Source organism: Salmo salar, chromosome 13 (assembly GCF_965601325.2).
Source record: "Salmo salar chromosome 13, fSalSal1, whole genome shotgun sequence".
NCBI lineage: Eukaryota > Metazoa > Chordata > Actinopteri > Salmoniformes > Salmonidae > Salmo > Salmo salar.
This window is the reverse complement of record NC_138303.1, coordinates 27,388,403-27,403,896: the sequence shown is the minus strand read 5'-3', so window position 1 is coordinate 27,403,896 and position 15,494 is coordinate 27,388,403. Positions and strand designations below refer to the sequence as shown.

The window sequence follows — 15,494 nt, the reverse complement described above, 5'->3', positions numbered from 1 at the left end:
CTCCCACACTCTTTCTCTCTCTCTTTCTATGTCCTTGTCTCTCTTTTTTCCACACTCTCTGTCTGATTCTACCTGATTCTACCTGGTTGTAAAGATGTTCCTATATGAATGTTCTGAAGATAACCTTCAACACAATTTCACTTTCTCACTTCTCTCATGAATTATATAGACCTGCTCAGCTTTGATGCATCTAAGAGACTCTAAGTAGGTGACTTCCAGAGTAGCGGTGCTTTAACAAAAGCACCCTCACAGTAGAGGAGAGAGCTCTCAATGCTGCAGAGCAGAGAGGGATGGAGAGTGGAACAGCTCTGTGTTGTGATGTGAGCATCCACTCAACTCTCACTCAGCTGCTCTCAACCTTCACAGACCTCTCCCCATCATAGCTTCTGTTGCGTCATGACATGTTTTGACCATGTCAGTTTACAATCTCGGGAAGGGTTTTCCAAACTCTGTCCTGCGGCCTCCCAGGGGTGCACGTTTTGTATTGATGATGAGTTGATTATTTGAATCAGCTATGTAGAGCTAGGGCAAAAAACAAAGCATGTACCCCTGGGAGGCCCCAGGACCAAGTTTGGGAAACCCTGATCTTGGGTTACACCAAGCAGTTTAGTCTTTTCAACTTGTTCAATTGCCACATTAGTTTAGCGAATTATTTATTGCAAATACAATGATTTTAGTTTTTGATATATTTAGGACTAGCTTATTAATTTGCCACCCATTCTAAAACTGAGTGCAGCTCTTTGTAAAGTGTAGCAGTGATTTCACTTGCTGTGGCAGATGAAGTGTATAGTGTTGAGTCATCAGCATACATAGACACACAGGCTTTACTCAATGCTAGTGGCAGGTCATTAGTAAAAATGTAAAAAAGTAAGGGGCCAAGACAGCTATAAGTAACTCATGATCTGTGATATGGCAGAGGATGTAAAGCCATAATATGTGTTTTTTTAGCAGCAGACTATGATCGGTAATGTCGAATGCTGCACTGAAGTCTAATAAAACAGCGCCCACTATCTTCTTATCAATTTCTTTCAATCAATCATCAGTCATTTGTTTTAGTGCCTTACATGTTGAGTGCCCTTCCCTATAAGTGGGCTGAAAGTCAGTTGTTCATTTGTTTTCTGTGAAATAACATTGTATCTGGTCAAACACCATTTAACAGTAGCAGGCTGTTTGTTTGCCTGTTTGAACCAGGCCTGAGGACACACTTTCCTGTAGGCTTAGATTAAAGAGACGGCAAATAGGAGTGGCAATGGGAGTCGCTACCATCCACAGTAATTTTCCATCCAAGTTGTCAGTACCAGGTGGTTTGTCATTATTGATAGACAACAGTACTTTTTTCACCTCTTCCACATTCACTTTACAGAATTCAAATAACAATGCTTGTCTTTCATAATTTGGTCAGTTATGCATGGATTCGAAGGTTCAGAGTTTGTTGTCCGCATGTCATTCCTAATTTTGCTACTCTTAGTCATGAAATGAGTTGGCAAAATCATAAGGGTTTTGTGATGAGCCATCTGATTCAATGAAGGATGGAACTGAGTTCATCTTTTTGCCCAAAATGTAATTTAAGGTACTTTAAAACTATGTTACTATCATCCTTTATATAATTTTTCTTTATCATACTACAGTTTCACCTTCTTTTTGTTTAGTTTAGGCAACATAATGTCTCCTACTACATTACCTCATTCTCCTACCACATTACCTCATTCTCCTACCTCGTACCTCATTTGCACACACTGTATATAGACTTTTTTTATATTGTATTATTGACTGTATGTTTGTTTATTCCATGTGTAACTCTGTGTTGTTGTTTGTGTCGCACTGCTTTGCTTTATCTTGGCCAGGTCGCAGTTGTAAATGAGAACTTGTTCTTAAGTAGCCTACCTGGTTAAATAAAGGTGAAATATTTGTATTTATTTTTTATCTGAATTTACAGTATATCAACAACCTGTGCAGCCAGACTTATTTGCCATTTTGCCTCGTCCGTCTGTAACATACCATTTTTTTAATCCTCATCAATCCAACTTCATAAATACGTCAAGTGTGGAATCTGGTTGCTCCTCATTACAAACAACAGATCAGCAAATATTATTTACATCTTCAACAGAGGAATCACTACCGAACCCCTTGTATGATCTCATATACACAATTTTAGGCCCATCTTTGTTTTTTCTAGATTATGCCTACTATATTATGATCACTACATCTGATGGGTGTGGATACAGCTTTAGAGCAGATTTCTGCAGCATTAGTAAAGATGTGATCAATACAGGTGGATTACTTTTTTTCCTGTGCTGTTTGTAAATACCCTGGTAGGTTGACTGATTACCTGAACCAGATTGTAGGCAGTGGTTACAGTTTGAATCTTTTTCTTGAGTTGACAGCTTGATGAAAACCATTCAATATTTAGGTCACCCAGAAAATACACCTCTGTCTTAATAACCTGTTGGGGCTACAGGTTAGCAATGAACCCCGAGTCGGGATTGCTAACAAGGCTGGAAATTCAAAACATCAAAAATCTAATAATTTCAATTTCTCAAACAATCAACTATTTTACACAATTTAAATGATAAACATCTCCTTAATCTAACCACATTGTTCGATTTTCAAAGAGGCTTTACGGCAAAAGCATAAAGTTCGATTATGTTAGGACAGTACATAGCCACAAAAGTACAAACATCCATTTTCAATTCAAGGTCAGGCGTCACCAAAAGCAGAAACCAGCTAGAATTATGCACTAACTTTTGTCAATCTCCATCAGACATTATGTTATACAATACATGCATTTTTTGTTCCATAAAGTGCATATTTATATCCAAAAACAGCATTTTACAGTAGCGTGAAATTCAGATTTTTTTCTTCTCTGAAATGTTTCCGGTGAACATAACAAAATTACTATTCGAAAACATTGGTAAATTATAATATTGTCATTCAAAGAATAATATATTATCATCTCGTAATTGCTACCGAATGGCTAGATCTCAAAATAACTTTACTGGGAAATCACATTTTGCAATAAACGGGGTGCTATGCTAAGAACAACAGGCTATGCTATACAGTTAGCATCATCTAAAATCGATAATAACATTGTAAATATCCCCTTACCTTTGATTATCTCCATCAGAAGGCAGGCATCCCAGGTCCGGAAGGCATCCCAGGTCCGGAACAAATGTGGTTTCTTTTGACAAAGTTCATAATTTATGTCCAAATAACACCAAGTACTTAGCGTTCATTATGCTCCCACAAAACGTGGTGGTGGGAGTGTAAAATCACGCCGAAAAGCTAAAAAAACCTAGTAAATAATCTATTTACGTCCGTTCAAACATGTCAAATGTTGTTTAGCATTAATCTTTTGGTCCATTTTTAACGTTAAACATCAGTAATATTTTCACACAACCTATCCTATGTCTAGATAAACAATGATGACAAACTCACGCTTCTCAGATTTATGCGCAGGCGCAAAAAAATGAAGTGATGACATGTCAACTTCCTTGGATTCTAATTTGCTCTCTGTTTATCATAGACGCTTCAAACAACTTTATAAAGATCGTTGACATCTAGTGGAAGCCGTAGGTGTTGCGAAATGAATCCTTTCTCACTATGGTATCTATAAAACAATGACACTAAATAGTACAGTCACAAAACTTTTTTTAAAAATCTATTTTTCACAGGTTTTTGCCTGCAATATGAGTTTTGTTATACTTACAGACACCATTCAAACTGTTTTAGAAAATTCAGAGTGTTTTCTATCCGAATGTGTTAATAATATGCATATCCTAGCTTCTGAGTTGGTGTAGGAGGCAGTTAAAAATGGGCACATATTTTTTTCAAAATGTCTCAATACTGCCCCCGAGCCCCAACAGGTTTTAATATCACATTTCAAGCATTTCACACATATTATCAAAATACAGAATTTTTGCACTCGGTGGTCTACAGCAAGTTCCCACAAGAATAGGCTTTAGGTGAGGCAGGTGAACCTATGGCCATATTATTTTACAGATATATGACTCTGAATATATACAGCAACACCTCCCCCATTGTCGTTCCTGACTTGTCTGTAGATTTCATAACCATATGTTGGTACCACTCTATCAAAGCAATTATCTAAGTGAGATTCAGAGAATGAATGTTATCTGATGTAAGCAATTTATTGATTTCATTAACCTTGTTTCTAAGGCTACATACAGTGCCTTCAGAAAGTATTCAGACCCCTTCCCTTTTCTACATTATTTTAAGTTACATCCTTATTCTAAAATTGATTTAAATGTTTTTTTCCCTCATCAATCTACTCACAATACCCCATAATGACTAAGCAAAAACAGGTTTTTAGATATTTAAAACAGAAATATCACATTTACATAAGTATTCAGACCCTTTACTCAGTACTTTGTTGAAGCCTCTTTGGCAGCAATTATCCTCTCAAGGTCTGTCAGGTTGGATGGGGAGTGTTCCTGCACAGCTATTTTCAGGTGTCTCCAGAGATGTTCGATCAGGTTCAAGTCCGGGCTCTGTCTGAGCTTCTCAAGGACATTCAGAGACTTGTCCCGAAGCCGCTCCTGCTTTAGCTGTGTTAGCTGTGTGCTTTGGGTCGTTGTCCTTTTGGAAGGTGAACCTTCGCCCCAGTCTGAGGTCCTGAGTGCTCTGGAGTAGGTTTTCATCAACGATCTCTCTGTACTTTGCTTCGTTCATCTTTGCCTCAATCCTGACTAGTCTCCCAGTCCCTGCCGCTAAAAGACATGCCACCGCATGATGCTGCCACCACCATGCTTAACCGTAGGGATGGTGCCAGGTTCCTTCCAGACGTGACACTTGGCATTCAGGTCAAAGAGTTGAATCTTGATTTCATCAGACCAGGGAATCTTGTTTCTCGTGGTCTGAGAGTCTTTAGGTGCCTTTTTGCAAATTCCAAGCGGGCTGTCTTTTACTGAGGAGTGGCTTCCGTCTGGCCTCTCTACCACTCTTGCCACTCAGAATACTCATATAAATACATTTTTTCTGTTATTTATATATGTTTTATTTGCAAAAGTTTCTACAAACATGTTTACGCATTGTCATTATTGGGTATTGTGTGTAGATTACTGAGGATTTTTATTTATTTAATAAAAAAATGTATTTAACAAAATGTGGAAAAAGTCATGGGGTCTGAATACATTTCCGAAGTCACTGCATGTTGAAATGGGCTTGTACACCTGAAGGTCAACATTCTCCAGGTATAGCAAACATACATGATCCACACACACACACACACACACACACACACACACACACACACACACACACACACACACACACACACACACACACACACACACACACACACCAACAGTGCATGGTGGGCTATAAATGGGGGAGCAAAAGGTACCTGTCTGGGTTCAGAATTTAGAACCTGTTGGCTGGGTTCTGAGGAGCCCCTGAGAAACACATGAATCATTCCATTAACAGGGGGCACATCTACCCAATCTATCTCCTCTGCTGAGAAACTGCAGTGTGGTGGGCGTGAATGAGCGGGTATCTATGGAGAGGCATCACACACATGGGCAATCTTTCAGGAAGAGATTAGCTGACATTGCATCGCCATCTGATGGTCATAGAGGAAAAATGCAATCCATCACCACTTAGGCCTGTGTCAATGAACAGCAGTAGACTACCATAAGAACCATTTTATAAACAGAAAGTTTTACATCAAACCAGAGAATATTAAAGTGAATTGTGAATCTGTCAATCCAGTCATCATTTGCAGAGTAAAATAAGATGCCATATGTCTGTCAGGAAGATAAAATCATGAATGATATCATCTCATGAAAATGATCTTATTTAGTGTGACAAATGAGCAGGTAATTAAACACACGCAACATCTTTCACATGAACCTTTACCTTTTGTAGCTGCTATGAATAATCACTGAACGGACTACAGATGCCTAGCCTATGGACAAGATGGCGGGTACGCCCAAATGTTTGTCGGATTAGGAGATGGAGTCAGGGGAACCCATAGAGGTTGGTAAGAAGGCGGGCAGGAAAAAAAAGGAAGAAAGTGGAACATATTATGAGTAAATATGGTGTGCTGCAGAAGGAAATTGAACTTGACGAGAGTGAGGATGAAATGAACTGCTGTGGCAGGTGTGGTGAAGACCGCCGAGTTTGAGCCTCCTCCCGATGGTGATAAATATGTTTTTTCCCAGTGGGAGTAAGATATTTGAAGAGAATGGATCCATGTCTTCTGGCTGATCCATATGTGGTGTCAGATTGGGTGGAGAAGAGGTTGGGGAATGTTGGGTCGGTGAAAGTGACTCGAAGTGGAATCGTGTAGATTTTTTGCATTTCTGCTGTACAGAGGGAGTGTGCGCTCTGCATTACACGACCTGGGAAAATAACTGTCAAATCAAATCAAATCAAATGTATTTATATAGCCCTTCTTACATCAGCTGATATCTCAAAGTGCTGTACAGAAACCCAGCCTAAAACCCCAAACAGCAAGCAATGCAGGTGTAGAAGCACGGTGGCTAGGAAAAACTCCCTAGAAAGGCCAAAACCTAGGAAGAAACCTAGAGAGGAACCAGGCTATGACGGGTGGCCAGTCCTCTTCTGGCTGTGCCGGGTGGAGATTATAACAGCACATGGCCTAGATGTTCAAATGTTCATAAATGACCAGCATTGTCAAATAATAATAATCATAGTAGTTGTCGAGGGTGCAACAAGTCAGTAACACAAGAATAAGTGTCAGTTGGCTTTTTCATAGCCGATCTTTGAGAGTATCTCTACCGCTCCTGCTGTCTCTAGAGAGTTCAAAACAGCAGGTCTGGGACAGGTAGCACGTCCGGTGAATAGGTCAGGGTTCCAGCAGGTCTGGGACAACAGGTCTGGGACAGGTAGCACGTCCGGTGAACAGGTCAGGGTTCCATAGCTGCAGGCAGAACAGTTGGAACTGGAGCAGCAGCACGGCCAGGTGAACTGGGGACAGCAAGGAGTCATCTAGCCAGGTAGTCCTGAGGCATGGTCCTAGGGCTCAGGTCCTCCGAGAGAGAGAATAAAGAAAGAGAAAGAGAGAATTAGAGAGAGCATATTTAAATTCACACAGGACACCGGAAAAGACAAGAGAAATACTCCAGATGTGACAGACTGACCCTAGCCCCCCGACACATAAACTACTGCAGCATAAATACTGGAGGCTGAGACAGGAGGGGTCAGGAGACACTGTGGCCCCATCCGATGAAACCCCCGGACAGGGCCAAACAGGTAGGATATAACCCCACCCACTTTGCCAAAGCACAGCCCCCACACCACTGGAGGGATATCTCCAACCACCAACATACCATCCCAGGACAAGGCCGAGTATAGCCCACAAAGATCTCCGCCACGACACAGCCCAAGGGGGGGCACCAACCCAGACAGGAAGACCACGTCAGTGACTCAACCCACTCAAGTGACGCACCCCTCCCAGGGACGGCATGGAAGAACACCAGTAAGCCAGTGACTCAGCCCCCGTAATAGGGGTAGAGGCAGAGAATCCCAGTGGAAAGAGGGGAAACCGGCCAGACAGAGACAGCAAGGGCGGTTCGTTGCTCCAGCCTGTGAATTGCTTTCCTCTCCGGAGCAGGGCAACCACCTCCGTTTGGTACGAAGTAGAACCGGAGGGGAGCGTGGAGTCATTGTCAGTCCTTTAGAGTTTTAATTCAGAGTCTCTACCAGACAAAGTCATGTTAGGATACAGTATATCAGTTATCCTGTTAGAGCTTTTGTGCAGAATCCCCTGCGCTGTTTCAGGTGCAACATTTAGAGCCAATTTATGCTTGATCTGAAAATGTGGTCGGTGGCGCCTATGGATGATGCAATTGCGGGCCTCGGGAGGCATGCAGAGGCCAAATTGAGCTCCGTACCCCATCGCCGTGCATGTGCCTCTCAAATTTGACATGATTGGTTGATGGTAGGTGAGGTCGGAAGGTCCTGTGTAAACACAAACTCAATTCCTTGACAATTTCCTTCACAAAAGTTCTGCACTGCTCGGTGAAGCGCAATAAGTATGAATGCACTGACTTATGCAGAGGCCATATCACCATAAATGCTGCATTTACAGGCAATGCAGACTTCTTTCGGGCAATGCAGACTTCAGATTGACCATGCAGTTTCTTTTATGGTCATGTTGCAGCTGTGTGAAGGAAGGAGATTACAAGATGTGGGAAGTGTGTAGGAGGGCATGGGACAGAGGATTGTGTATTTCGGTGGATAAACTAGTGTGTGTGAACTGTAGGGGTGCGAGGGAGGCAGGTTGAAGTGGCTAGAGTCAGAATAGTGCAGAGGGTGTCATATGCTGAGGCAGTGAAGAAAGTGGAGGAGGATGGGTCAAAGGTGAGGGATCCTGAGAGGATCCCGGTGAGTAGTAGATTTGTGCCAGCACAGAGGGATAGGCCAACGAGTGATATATGATTCATTAAGGTTGGCTTCTTACCGTTCATAGCATTGGTTATCAACTGTACAACAGAAATGGAATGTCAATTATAGAGAATAGATGTTGTGGTGGCAGCTGCAGAGAAGTATTTGGGTACACAAGATTTGACCAGAAGAGTTACAGGGTGTGTTGAGGGGTGGTGTTCTGTCCTCCCATGCTGTTGGCATGGTGCAGGAGCAAATAGAGTCAAAGTAGTGGAATGAGGTAGTGGGTTTTTAATGAGTGTAGGTGGCAGCTGCAGAGTAGTACAGTGAGGGAAAATAGTATATGATTGACAGTTCTTTTGTGTTTCTTCCATTTGCGAATAATCACACCAACTGTTGTCACCTTCTCACCAAGCTGCTTGGCGATGGTCTTGTAGCCCATTCCAGCCTTGTGTAGGTCTACAATCTTGTCCCTGACATCCTTGGAGAGCTCTTTGGTCTTGGCCATGGTGGAGAGTTTGGAATCTGATTGATTGATTGCTTCTGTGGACAGGTGTTTTTTATACAGGTAACAAGCTGAGATTAGGAGCACTCCCTTTAAGAGTGTGCTCCTAATCTCAGCTCCTTACCTGTATAAAATACACCTGGGAGCCAGAAATCTTTCTGATTGAGAGGGGGCCAAATACTTATTTCCCTCATTAAAATGCAAATCAATTTATAACATTTTTGACATGCGTTTTTCTGGATTTTTGTTGTTGTTATTCTGTCTCTCACTGTTCAAATAAACCTACCATTAAAATTATAGACTGATCATTTCTTTGTCAGTGGGCAAACGTACAAATCAGCAGGGGATCAAATACTTTTTTCCCTCACTGTACCTGGGTGTATGAGATTTTACTGCAAAAAGTTGATGGGGTGGTGATTTTCATTTTATTAAATAGTGATATATACATTACCAGTCAAAAGTGTGGACACACCTACTCATTCAAGGGTTTTTCTTTATTCTATTATTGTAGAATAATAGTGAAGACATCAAAACTATGAAATAACACATACGGAATCATGTAGTAACCATAGAAGTGTTAAAACAAATCAAAATATATTTTTGATTCTTCAAAAAGCAACTCTTTGCCCTGATGACAGCTTTGCACACACGTGGCATTCTCTCAACCAGCTTCACCTGGAATGCTTTTCCAACAGTCTTGAAGGTGTTCCCACCAATGCTGAGCACTTGCTGGCTGATTTTCCTTCACTCTACAGTCCCACTCTTCCCAACTCACACTTCCTGGAGGTGTGTTGGGTCATTATCCTGTTGAAAAACAAATTATAGTTCCACTAAACGTAAACCAGATGGGATGGCGTATCGCTGCAGAATGCTGTGGTACCCATGCTGGTTAAGTGTGCCTTGAATTCTAAATAAATCACAGACAGTGTCACCAGCAAAGCACCCCCACACCATCACACCTCCTCCTCCAATCTTCACGGTGGGAACCACACATGCGGAGATCATCCGTTCACATACTCTGCATCTCACAAAGACACGGCGGTTGGAACCAAAAATCTCAAATTTGGACTCATCAGACCAAAGGACAGAGTTCCACCAGTCTAATATCCATTGCTCATGTTTCATGGCCGAAGCAAGTCTTTTCTTCTTAATGGTGTCCTTTAGTAGTGGTTTCTTTGCAGCAATGCGACCATGAAGGCCTGATCACACAGTCTCCTCTGAACAGTTGATGTTGAGATGTGTCTGTTACTTGAACTCTGTGAAGCATTTATGTGGGCTGCAATTGGTGGTGCAGTTAACTCTAATGAACTTATCCTCTGCTAAAGAGGTAAATCTCGGTCTTCCTTTCCTGTGGCGGTCCTCATGAGAGCCAGTTTCTTCATAGCGCTTGATGTTTTTTTGCAACTGCACTTGAATAAACGTTCAAAAATGTCCAGATTGACTGACCTTCATGTCTTAAAGTAATGACGGACTGTCATTTCTCTTTGCTTATTTGAGCTGTTCTTACATAATATGGACTTGGTCTTATACCAAATATCAAATCAAATCGTATTAGTCACATGCGCCACATACAACAGGTGTAGACCTTATAGTGAAATGCTTACATATGAGCCCCTAACCAACAGTGCAGTATTTTTTTTTTTAAATGAACAAGAATAAGAAATAAAATTAAAGAGCAGCAGTAAAATAACAATAGCGAGACTATATACAAGGGGGTACCGGTACAGAGTCAATGTGTGGGGCCAACGGTTAGTCGAGGTAATTGAGGTAATATGTACATATAGGTAGAGTTATTAAAGTGACAATGCATAGATGATAACAACAGAGAGTAGCATCGGTGTAAAAGAGGGGGGGGGCAATTCAAATAGTCTGGGTAGCCATTTTATTAGATGTTCAGGAGTCTTATGGCTTGGGGGTAGAAGCTGTTTAGAAGCCTCTTGGACCTAGACTTGGTGCTCCGGTACCGCTTGCCAAGCGGTAGCAGAGAAAACAGTCTATGACTTGGGTAGCTGGAGTCTCTCTGATGCCGCCTGGTATATAGGTCCTGGATGGCAGGAAGCTTTGCCCCAGTGATGTACTTGGCCGTACGCACTACCCGATGTAGTGCCTTGAAGTCAGAGGCCAAGCAGTTGCCATACCAGGCAGTAATGCAACCCGTCAGGATGCTTTCGATGGTACAGCTGTAGAACCTTTTGAGGATCTGAGGACCCATGCCAAATCTTTTCAGTCTCCTGAGGGGGAATAGGTTTTGTTGTGCCCTCTTCACGACTGTCTTGGTGTGTTTGGACCATAATAGTTTGTTGGTGATGTGGAAACCAAGGAAATTGAAGCTCTCAACCTGCTCCACTACAGCCCCATCGATGAGATTGGGGGCGTGATCAGTCCTCCTTTTCCTGTAGTCCACAATCATCTCCTTTGTCTTGATCACGTTGTGGGAGAAGTTATCCTGGAACCACACGGCCAGGTCTCTGACTTCCTCCCTATAGGCTGTCTCATTGTTGTTGGTGATCAGACCGACCACTGTTGTGTCATCTGCAAACTTAATGATGGTGTTGGAGTCGTGCCTGGCCATGCAGTCATGGGTGAACAAGGAGTACAGGAGCCCCTGAGGGGCCCCCGTGTTGAGGATCAGCGTGGAAGATGTGTTTTTACCCACCCTTACCACCTGGGGGTGGCCCATCAGGAATCCAGGATCCAGTTGCAGAATGAAGTGTTTAGTCCCAGGATGCTTAGCTTATTGATGAGTTATGAGAGCACTATGGTGTTGAAAGCTGAGCTGTAGTCAATGAATAGCATTCTCACATAGGTGTTCCTTTTGTCCAGGTGGTGAAGGGCAGTGTGGAGTGCAATAGAGATTTCATCATCTGTGGATCTGTTAGGGCGGTATGCAAATTGGAGCGGGTCTAGGGTTTCTGGGATGACGGTGTTGATGTGAGCCATGACCAGCCTTTCAAAGCACTTCATGGCAACAGACGTGATCACACAGTCATCCAGAACAGCTAGTGCTCTCATGCATGCTTCAGTGTTGCTTGCCCCGAAGCGAGCATAGAAGTCATTCAGCTCGTCTGGTAGGTTTGTGTCAATGGGCAGCACGTGACTGTGCTTCCCTTTGTAGTCTGTAATAGTTTGCAAGCCCTGATACTTAGTTCTGTATTGACGCTTTGCCTGTTTGATGGTTCGTCTGAGGCCATAGTGGGATTTCTTATAAGCATCTGGGTTAGAGTCCCGCTCCTTGAAAGCGGCAGCTCTACCGTTTAGCTCAGTGCGATGTTTTCTGTAATCCATGGCTTCTGGTTGGGGTATGTACGTGCGGTCACTATGGGGAGGACGTCATAGATGCACTTATTGATGAAGCCAGTGACGGATGTGGTGTACTCCTCAATGCCGTCAGAAGAATCCCGGAACATATTCCAGTCTGTGCTAGCAAAACAGTCCTGTAGCTTAGCATCTGCGTCATCTGACCACTTCTTTTATTGACCGAGTCACTGATGCTTCCTGCTTTAGTTTTTGCTTGTAAGCAGGAATCAGGAGGATATAATTATGGGCAGATTTGCCAAATGGAGGGTGAGGGAGAGCGTTGTATATGTCTCTGTGTGTGGAGTAAAGGTGGTCTAGAGGTTTTTTTCATCTGGTTGCACATTTAACATGCTGGTAGAAATTATGTAAAACAGATGTAAGTTTCCCTGCATTAAAGTCCACGGCCACTAGGACTTATACAGCTCATTGAGTGCAGACTTAGTGCCAGCATAGGTTTGTGGTGGTAAATAGACAGCTACGAAAAATATAGATGAAAACTCTCTTGGTAAATAGTGTGGTCTGCAGGTTATCATGAGGTACTCTACCTCAGACGAGCAAAACCTTGAGACTTCCTTAATATTAGATTTCGTGCACCAGCTGTTGCTTACAAATATACACAGACCGCCACCCCTTGTCTTACCGGAGGTAGCTCTTCTATCTTGCCGATGCAGCGTAAATCCCGACCAGTTTTATTTTATCCATGTCGTCGTTCAGCCACAACTCTGTGAAACATAAGATATTATAGTTTTTAACTTACATCTAGATGTTCCGCTAGCAGAACGCCTCACCAATATCCAATGATAGAGCGTGGCACGAATTACAAACACCTCAAAAATGCAAAAACTTCCATTTTTCAAACATATGACTATTTTACACCATTTTAAAGACAAGACTCTCCTTTATCTAACCACATTGTCCGATTTCAAAAAGGCTTTACAACGAAAGCAAAACATTAGATTATGTCAGGAGAGTACCCAGCCAGAAATAATCAGACACCCATTTTTCAAGCTAGCATATAATGTCACAAAAACCAAAACCACAGCTAAATGCAGCACTAACCTTTGATGATCTTCATCAGACACTCCTAGGACATTATGTTATACAATACATGCATGTTTTGTTCAATCAAGTTCATATTTATATCAAAAACCAGCTTTTTACATTAGCATGTGACGTTTAGAACTAGCATACCCACTGAAAACTTCCGGTGAATTTACTAAATTACTCATGATAAACGTTCACAAAAAACATAACAATTATTTTAAGAATTATAGATACAGAACTCCTTTATGCAATCGCGGTGTCCGATTTTAAAATAGCTTTTCGGTGAAAGCACATTTTGCAATATTCTGAGTAGATAGCCCGGCCATCATGGCTAGCTATTTTGACACCCACCAAGTTTGGCACTCACCAAACTCAGATTTACTATAAGAAAAATTGGATTACCTTTGCTGTTCTTTGTCAGAATGCACTCCCAGGACTTCTACTTCAACACCCAATGTTGTTTTGGTCCCAAATAATCCATAGTTATATCCAAATAGCTGCGTTTTGTTCTTGCGTTCAAGACACTATCCGAAGGGTGACGCGCCGGCGCGTATCGTGACAAAAAAGTCAAAATATTCCATTACCGTACTTCGAAGCATGTCAAACGCTGTTTAAAATAAATTTTTATGCGATTTTTCTTGTAAAATAGCGATAATATTCCAACCGGGAGATGTTGTTTTCGTTCAAACACTGAAAATAGAAAATGGAGTCTTCACATGCACGTGCGCACCAGTGTCATTGTTCTCAGAATGACCACTTTCCAAAAGCCCTACTGTTTTTCGCCCAGGGACTGCAGAGTTATCATTCAACGTTCTGGCGCCTTCTGAGAGCCTATGGGAGCCTTAGAAAATGTCACGTTACAGCAGAGATCCTCTATTTTCGATAAAGAGGCTGTGGAAGGCCAAGAAATGGTCAGACAGGGCACTTCCCATATAGAATCTTCTCAGGTTTTAGCCTGCCATATGAGTTCTGTTATACTCACAGACACCATTCAAACAGTTTTAGAAACTTTAGGGTGTTTTCTATCCAAATCAAATAATTATATGCATATTCTAGTTTCTGGGCAGGAGTAATAACCAGATTAAATCGGGTACGTTTTTTATCCGGCCGTGAAAATACTGCCCCCTATCCTAAACAGGTTAATTCCCCATTGGTAGGTTGTTTGTGATCGTAGCTCATCTATTTTGTTATCCAATGATTGTACGTTGCCTAACAGGACTGATGGTAGAGGCAGATTTCCCACTCGCCGTTGGATCCTTACAAGGTACGCCGACCTACGTCCTCGATATCTCCCTCTCTTTCTCATGCGAATGACGGGGATGTGGGCCTTATCGGGTGTCTGAAGTAAATCCTTCACTTCCGACTTGTTAAAGAAAAAAACTTTTCCAATACGAGGTGTGTAGTCGCTGTTCTGATATCCAGAAGCTCTTTTCGGTCATAAGAGACAGTGGCAGAAACATTATGTACAAAATAAGTTACAAATAATGTGAAAAAACACAATAGCACAATTGGTTAAGAGCCCTTAAAATGGCAGCCATCTCCTCCAGCGCCATTAAGTCTGCACTACAGGTGGAGATGGGAGACATATCATTGCGGATTAGGAGACAGCCGCTGGCAATTAAATATTGGGTCAACCTACAGGGACATGCGGTGTCTCATCCTGCGAAAGCGATTTTACAGGCATGCTGGGAACATGAGTGAGGACAGAACACAAGCTTTGGGTGGGTGGGTAATACTCAGACGAGGGAGATGGGACTGTATGGAAGGGAGTGTAGTCCAACAGTAGCTATTCCTGTAAACCCACCATGGCTACTCTTGCTTCCAGTAGTTGATCTAGAAGTGTTGGAGAGACTAGGGAGGGTGTTGATCCATCTGATTTTTTAAATAGACGTTTGGATACTGTGTATATGGATTGTGTGGCCATTTACACAGATAATTAAGAAGATCCAAGGACATGAAGTACTGGGTCAGCATTTGTAGTGCAGGATCGTGGGGTGGCAGTCAGGAAACATATTACAAATCATTTGGCTGTATATACGGCGGAGCTGATGGCCACACTTTTAGCCTTGCAGTGGGCGGAGAAAGTATTGTCCAACAGAGTAGTTATTTGCTCTGATTCATGTGCAGTGTTGATGAGTCTGCAGTCCTTTAGCTCATGTAACAGACAAAACCTGCTTTATGATGTATTACAAACCCATGGCAGGATTAGACAGATGGGTATACAGATAAGAGTTACTTGGGTCCCAGCCCATGTGGGGGTGGAGGGGAACGAGGCAGTTGA

The 15,494-nt window shown here is 42.3% G+C and overlaps 1 protein-coding gene across 1 annotated transcript in view; it reads right to left on the bottom strand.

The window, feature by feature from the left end:
- The window catches only part of LOC106566720 (rho-related GTP-binding protein Rho6-like), a 30,513-nt gene extending 26,931 nt beyond the window's left edge, over positions 1-3,582 (bottom strand). Inside the window, exon 1 of the mRNA XM_014135033.3 lies at positions 3,106-3,582. The gene's annotated coding sequence lies outside the window, so the exon portion shown is untranslated. The remainder of the gene's footprint in view (positions 1-3,105) is intronic.
- Positions 3,583-15,494: the final 11,912 nt, after the last annotated feature.